Here is an 8,604-nt window from a genome sequence, read left to right on the forward strand (position 1 = left end):
CCACCAAACACACATACCAAAACCTTTTCCTTGCAACTCTTTACCAACTTTAGGCCAAATCAAACCCAGAATTGATGTTGAACTTTCTAAGAAGAAAAAAAAGGCTTTGAAGGAAAAGAAATCATCCCACCACTTTGATAGTTCCAATACTCACTCTCTAGCAAATGGTACTTCTGACACTAAAAGGAATAAGCCTTCTCTCAATATGGATGACAGCTTTTTCAATGTTGTTGATGATGACAAATTCAAGAGAAGCAAGGACTTGGAGAACCACATGAAAGATCAGCAAGCTTCTACAACACAGGTTCTGGATAATGGTACTTTGGAAAGCTCTAACAATGGAAACATGGTACTCTCTCTACCCTCTTCTCTATCATACTATCAGGATAGCACCACTAGATACTATACCTCATATAATTTTTCTCAATGCATGATAGTTAACACCCAATTTATGACCACCTCAATAGAAGATTAATCTCTAAGTCTCCCAATGTTTCCTACTTCTGGCAATTTTTGCTTCCCTGGCTTGGAATTCTCAAGGATTAGGCACTAGGGATGCTTGGAGATACTAAACCCTGGCATCATTTTCCTCTCTGAAACTAAGAAAAAGAAGGAGAAACCTCAAGAAAATCATGCAGGAAATAAATGTGAATAATTACTGGTTTGTTGAACTAGGTGGGGCTAGTGGCAATGTTGGAGGTCTAGCGTTGATATGGAGGAGTAGTTTATCTCTTAAAGTTATTGACTTTTCTATTAACCATATCAATGGTATCATCATCCCAGCTAATAGCTCCCCTTGGCTCTTCATTGGCTATTATGGTAGTCCCTATGAGATGACTCTGAAAGATGAGTCATGGAAAATGTTGGAAAATACTGTTGTTACCAATCAACTTCCTTGGCTGATTATTGGTGACTTTCACTTCATTCTCCATGACTCTAAAAAATTTAGTGTTCATCCCAGTGATACTATTGAGGCCAATTTTTTTAACAACAGAATTATTGATCTGGATATGTGTGACACCCCAACCTAATCACCTACTTAGCTAATAGGATTACAACCTAATTGAAACATCAAAACTAGATTTATCGATTTTAAGAATCATAATTACCTAAAATGCTAATAACATAACCGAACTCTCTGATACTATATAAATGAAAATATCTCGAGTGATATATATAATAATGTGTTATTTACAGAGAAAGAGTACATATATAAAAGATAAATAAACGTCTCCGATCGCTAAAAACCTTACGCTACAAAACGGACATCTTCACGTGCACCATTTCTTCTGATTACTGAAACTGAAGTGGGAACGAGTGAGCACATCATCCCAAAGGGGTTCCCAAAGGAAATATATAACTCTCAAGTAATCACTAACATGATTCACAGTTCTAAGGACAGAAATTGAAAAGAAGAGTAATGAATCTAAGCATTCAGCAATTCATGCAACAAGAAGCAATTGTTATCCTAACCTCGCCAAACTCATTGGAGAAGACGACGCGAGAACAACCCTAATCAATAATAATAACATCTTCCACACAGAGTGCCCATAAAAACTATGATTTAGAATATTACCATCAACATCAGAAAGTTAGACAAACAAGTATAATATGCACACGAGTGATTTTCCTCAAATAAGATAGTATATATAATATTAAGACGGGAGGGCATCCGCCCTACTAAGTAATATCAAAACGGAAGAGCATCTGCCATACTATCTTAAAACAATAAATTATAAGGATATAATATTCAAACGGAAGAGCATCCGCCCTACTAAGTAATATTAAAACGGAAGAGCATCCTCCATACTTTCTTAAGGCAATATAATTAAAAGATATAATATTCAAACGGAAGAGCATCCGCCCTATTAAGTAATATTGTCGACGGAAGAGCATCCGTTTACTTAACTTAGCAAGGAGCCGTGGGTAAAACACAGACACTCCTCGCGAGGAAATCTTACAATGCATATCACACACAAACATATTCATAGTAGTCATCGTACATACAGATACAACATAAATAACATACTCAAGATACAGGAATAAAACATCAAAATCATGCAATCATGCACTCGAATAGTAAAGACTCATCATGCTCGCAGATAAAAGAAAGCTTAATGATTACAAGAAGGTTACAGAATTCCCACCTCTTTTGATGACAAACCTCGCCTACCTTGAGATCCATAATCCACTGGTTCACTCTTTGAATCGATCGCTGTTAATAAAGAATAACTGTTAATCACACAAGCACTCAAGAATTAGCCAAAAACTCACACAAGGCTCATAACATAATCTCATACAATTCTCTAGTTATAAGCTGAGTGAACTATCTAATGGTTCCAAGCCCATTTATGGTTCTACATCTTTCATCATCTATCTTTAGCACGAATAAAAGTTTACTAATTCAATTAGGTTCGTTTATACTCCATTCGACAGGTCTAAGGAATATCTACAACTTTGTAGAAGGAACTAAAGGTCAATTCAGACCATAAAGGTCCAAGTTATCAAAATAGGAAAACTATGTTATCAAAATAGGAAAACTATGTCTAAGTCCAAGTCCACTAAACAAGCCCATAACTTAAGGCCCGGTCCATCTGAGTCAAACTGACGGTCAAAGAATTTACTAACAGTCAATGTCAGTCAATGTTAGTCAAAGACCAAGTTTGGTCAACTAAATCAATTCCTGGTTAAGCTGAATCAAATCGAGGACAACACAGAGAGTCAACTCAGTCATATAGACTGATTCGGGCTAAACATGTCAAGGCCAATGCAAAGTGCAATACAAAACAGACAAATACTCTAACAATGCATTTCTAATTCTCTTTGCAAAAGTACATAACTTAATGATCTCTGTCCTGTATACAATCTATCACAATTTGTAAACTGCAACAACATCTCTAATATTACTTGACTTAATACATTCACCATCAACCTACACTGACCACCAATACCCCAGTTCATCTCATCTTTTCCTCCACTGCAATCTCATCGTCTACATCTTATTCTCATTATTAGTTGAGAACAAAATCACTCTATTGCAGATTCACATAATCTTGACTTACCTCAGTTTCACCACCATTTCCATTCCCATTCCCATTTCACTAACATCTGCACCAAAAACCAATTCTACTCTCATACAGCTCATATCATTGACTTCACAAACAGCAACACCAGCTCAATCTCAGTTCAGTTCCACCAGTTCCATTCTTTAGCCTAACATTCATCTAACATCTCAGCTTAACTTGTGCATCCATAACCCTTGTCACTTCATTATAACTCAGCTCTTTCCTGCAACATTTCCCGCAGCTGATGTTCACAAAACAACATCACTTGTAATTCGAACTCCAAGCAACCTCCACAATATCTCCACTCAGATAACACCCCTCCACCAATTCCATGAGTTCAATTCATTCATTTCATCCAAGTCTTCAACAACACTCAAATCTAATAACATCAACACTTCCAGACATTCACTTGTTTAACTGTAATCCATGTTAGTCCTTCATTATGTATCATCTGCAGCTCAACTACAAAACTCATTCTTCATCAGTTCCATAACTTCAGCTAAGACCACCACCACCAACAATTCTAGTCTCAAACACATCTTCATCCATCTGTTATTTCTCTTCAATTCAAGTTATCTCCAATGAGACCATTCTCAAATCCATATACCAGCACCACTACATCCAGGGGAACAATTTCTATTATCTCAAACTCAAACCCTAACATCATACACATAACCTTTCTTCTCAGCAAAAACCCTAATTAGAGAATCAACTTGAATCACCAACCTATTCATCTTAGTCATCACTCAAACCGAACTCAAATCCAATCCTCTGAGAAACCCTAACTCTAACTCAAATAACTGAGAAACTGAAATTAAACCCTATAGAATCATCTATACTTCAATCGAACACAAACCCGTCTGTAACCGATCAAAACAAAACAATTTCATAAAGAAATTTCAATCAATTACAAAACCCTAATTTAACTTACCCAAATTTCTGTTGTTTCCAGAACCCAATCGGCTACAGTAACATCACCTCCTTCCTCATATCATCAAGCTAACTAGGTATACGATAATTTCTCGAACATGAAGAATCTCAAATCTCTGAGATTGAAATCGACAGAGAGGAGAAGTAGAAAACCAGAGAAGAAGAAGAAGAAGAAGAAGAACGAAAGAAAAATGAAATGAGAAATGAGTTTCTTTCGACACGTTTTAGTGGTGATAAGGCCAATGAAAATGATAAAGGCACCCAGATAAATGATAAAGGCACCCAGAAGGTTTATTTTGCCCCTCATGCTAGACTAAAGATTTCTTCTTCTTCCGGTATCCGATTGACACGTTCGATTAGTCCACTTCACATAACTTTTCGAGACCTATCTAGTGATACTTGTTCGTATCTAGATCGTTGTTAGATTAACTTTTATTAATTAAGGTTCATCTTTAATTAATCGAGTCATTAGCGGCTAATACGTCTCTTGATCATCTCTAGATTAACTCTTGACCGGTCTAGTAGCATTGACGAGCTTGAGGGTCCTTACAATATGGTGGATATTGTCTTCACTGGATGTCCTTTCACATGGTCCAATAAAAGATCTGGTCCTGCTCTCGCTGAACAAAGGTTGGGTAGAGGAATTTCCGCTGATAGTTGGCTTCTTCTATACCCCAACACCAATATAATCAATATGCTAGCTATAGGGTCAGACCATCATCGTATTTTTTTAAATACTAATCCCAACTGGAGAAATGGTAGCATACCTTTCAAAATATTTGAGCCTTGGTTGGAACATGAAGATTGCAAGAAGATTATAGTTGAATGTTGAAGCAAAGCCCACTCTGGCTCAAGTGTTTTCCTCATTGCCAGAAAACTCAAAGATATCAAACTGCATGTTAGAGAATGGAACAAAGATATTTATGGTAACATCAAAACCAACATAGAAGAATGTAAGCAACATCTGAAATGGCTACAAAACAACTACTTCATAATGAATAAAATCCAAGCTCTAAGATTTGCTAGAAAAAAGTTAAATGAATGGTGAGATAATGAAGAAAATTTCTGGAAGACCAAGAGCAGAGATCAAGTCATTAAATTAGGGGACAAGACTACAAAATATTTCCATAGATCCACTAAATGCAGAACTAGAAGAAACAAGATTGATACCATACAAGATGATAAGGGAGTGTTAGAGCATAGCTCGGTTGAACCCACCAAGTGTTGGTATGTCAAGTTTGGTTGTCATATTTTAGTGAATCAAAACTCATTTAAAGAGTCGCTTGATTATATACTAGAGTCAACTTCGTATAAGTTAGCTTGAAAGTGTTAGGATATGAGACTTACAATTATTACATGAAGAATGTGAAGAAGTATGGATCGAGCTACAACGACAACATCACCCTTCCTCTTGAGGTTAGTAATATTTGACTTAAACTGTTTCTTTCCGAACGTATCTTTCCAGTCGTGCATATTAAAAACATAACTACGAAGCTGTGTATGAAACTCTAGTGAGACATAGTATTAAGGAATACAATACGAGGTTTATTGCTTAACCATTAAACTTTGTATATAAGACATCGACATGATCATATGAATGTTATTGTGATTATGTATGGGTATGAGTGAGGATTTCATCCTAGGAAACAATGTTTTACATTCGTTTAAAGGAAGTAAGTTCATAAACTTGTTTTGTGAATCGAAAGGGAAATCGCTAGGGTTATTGGCATTGTTATTCATTGCAAATCTATTTTGAATTACTAATATGTGTGTTTAGTATAACCGTTCATAAACTTGTTTATGTATCTTGGTAAAACTATTCACAAGGCCTGACTTATGTATTGGTATGACTTTTATTAGTGAAACCGATCTTAAGTATTCACTCAACAAGGTATGATTGATGCCTTGTAAATAGCAACTTTTATCTAGTTATTTGGAAACCGATCCTAGTAAGAGGTGCAACAAATTTGCAAGAGGGAATCGATCCTTGTAAGAGGTGCAACACGTTTTTAGTAGATGGGGGAACCGATCCTATGAACATGTGCAACAAGTTTGTAGTTTTGGGGGAACCGATCCTATGGACATGTGCAACCGAATACATGTAGTTACCATAAGTTGTGGGGAACCGATCCTAATACCTAGTCAACCGAATTTTGGTAACTAGCGTGATTATGCACAGTACTCACATGGAGGTAGAACCGAACTTGTTTTGGTAGAACCTTGAAACCCATATTTGGTGATTTGATAGGATAATCAATCATATAGTTCTTGGAATTCAGTCGAACCAATTCTAAACTTGTTTGGAAGTGTGGCAAATTGTTTCCAAGATTGTAAGTATGATAAAGGACTTGCAAAGTAAAGATGTCGACATACTTTGAACATGTGCAGTAATTCTTATCATTAATTGTTCAAACATATTCCTTAATAGCTAAAGGAGAATCCCGGGATCGAAATAAATTGAAAATATTTTAATTAAGGTTTCTTAGTTTTTATATTTATTTAATCTCTAGCAATTAAATGCATATCTTTAGAAAATAATAATTAGTAATGTGCATTTATTGATTATAGATTTTTCTATTGGGATTTCGGTCAATATTTGGACAGTGCATTCAGGAGTTATGAAAACCGATTTTGTGTTTATCGCATATCTTTGAGAATATTCGGTTTTGGAAATTCCTTGGTGTCCAAACTTCCTTGTCTTTAAATATTGAAGTTTGCATTTCTAGCAAACTAATCCTCAGAGCCATCAAAACTACCTAGTTGTGTTGTTACTGGTGGAGCCGCCTATTCGGAGAGGAAAGTAACCTAATTAGGCGAAATGTCTTACGGCCGCTCAGTTTAAAGACTTCTTTGGGATTGAGAAGCTCTATTAGTACCGTTGGTTGGAAACTAGATAATTGCAGTTTATTATTAGTTTTCGATTGATTTGATTGACTAACGGTTGTTGAACATTGATTGCACCTAGTTTGTTTATGCTTGAGAATCTTCTCTTCTGATATAAAATTCACTCAAACTAGATCGAAGTTTCGAAGGGGATCTTTAGACTGTTTGTAGATATAAAGACGTATTGTGATAATCCAACGTTAACAGACTCCGTTCTGTGTGTGATTGATCACAAGAGATTCAAGTTGATTGTGTGCAGGTGCTGATAGAAGATTAAAGAAGATTGGAAGACAAGAAGACTTTTTGGGTTCATAATCTTTGGTGTGCGCAATACTTGTTTCGGCTGGAAAGGGATCCAACTATAACTAGTCTATCTTTGTGATAGATTGGATTGATTAGTTGAGTAGATCGGCACCAATACACTTTTTTATGATTAACAGTATTGATTGCATAGTCTAACAATTACTTCGGAAGTTGTTGAGAGATTGATCTAAGAACCCGACAAAGGAGTTTATTGGTTAAACGGAAGAGCCTTTGTCAAACTCATATCACTTTGTTTGAAAAGAGTTGTTACCGAACAGATTTGTTGTTGCTTTACTGTTTGGAATACGAACCAAAGGAATTGTTCCAAGTGCGTGACTTATTTACAAGTTGGAGGCGCAGGGATACTGAGGGAACTAGGTGAACTATAGGTTAGCTGGTTGGTCTCAACTATACGAAGTTGGTTTGATTTTGTATGGCGGCTTAATTCTGAGAGTATTCAATTCTGGACTAGGTCCCAGGGTTTTCTACATTTGCGGTTTCCTCGTTAACAAAATCTTGTTGTGTCATTACTTTTATTTTCCGCAATTATAATTGTTGTTATTATAATTCAAAGTAAATCACACAAACGTTAATTCATATTTTACTTGATATACAATCCCAAGAGTTTGGTTAAGTCCGAACCTATTATCAAGTAAACATACTTCGTTGTTGTATTGTCTCGATCTTGTATCCATATACGATCACAGGAAGTGTGAACCGATTAGTTGTATTGTCTCGACTCATTCCATAGACAATCACTTTCGGAAAAGGACTTATAGGTGGAAAAGTTTTAGATTGAGCTATATTTGGGTACCCTCGTCTTTTCAATCGGTATTAGAGCAGGCAAACACGAAAATATCTAACAATCTGTGTTTGGTGCGATCCAACCTATAAAAATTGAATCTAATGAATGATTCAGTTAACATAAAGCAAGACATCAAGAGTTTTGAATTAACACTTGATGATGGCATCTACGATTCAATATCTGAAGAAATCATCTCTAGAGATTCTACGAGACAAGTTAATCTTCTTAATGATGTAGAAACCGACGACAACAGGAAAATTTATCTAGGAGAAAGGAATGATGAAATTTCCGATGATAATGACTCAGATTTTGAAGGAGAAGTAGAAGAGGGTATCTCAGAATACTCTAAACTACTGAATCCTTTGAAAAATAAAAAACTGAGCTCTTCAGATTTCGTTGGTCTTATGACTCCTCTTTGTCGTGAAAACAAGAAATTGAATAAGGTTTTTCAAGGATATTATATTGGTTACCAAATCAGTGATTCTCTTCTTAAAGATCGTACTGACGAGCTAAATTCTAAGAAATTAGAATGTGAAAATCTTCGAAGAGATCTCTTTTTGTCGAAAAAGAAACTTGTTGAATCTGAAGCAAGGGTTAATTCTCAACCAAAGAGTTTTG

At 35.8% G+C, this 8,604-nt stretch overlaps 1 long non-coding RNA gene across 1 annotated transcript; it reads right to left on the reverse strand.

Moving 5' to 3' along the window:
• Positions 1-1,157: 1,157 nt before the first annotated feature.
• On the reverse strand, positions 1,158-4,180 carry LOC113276321. Its single transcript, XR_003324287.1, has 3 exons — positions 3,997-4,180; positions 2,148-2,215; positions 1,158-1,302 (listed from the first exon to the last, which is right to left on the reverse strand). It is a non-coding gene; the product is annotated as an uncharacterized LOC113276321 (long non-coding RNA).
• Positions 4,181-8,604: the final 4,424 nt, after the last annotated feature.

The sequence above is a fragment of the Papaver somniferum genome, chromosome 4, assembly GCF_003573695.1.
Source record: "Papaver somniferum cultivar HN1 chromosome 4, ASM357369v1, whole genome shotgun sequence".
NCBI lineage: Eukaryota > Viridiplantae > Streptophyta > Magnoliopsida > Ranunculales > Papaveraceae > Papaver > Papaver somniferum.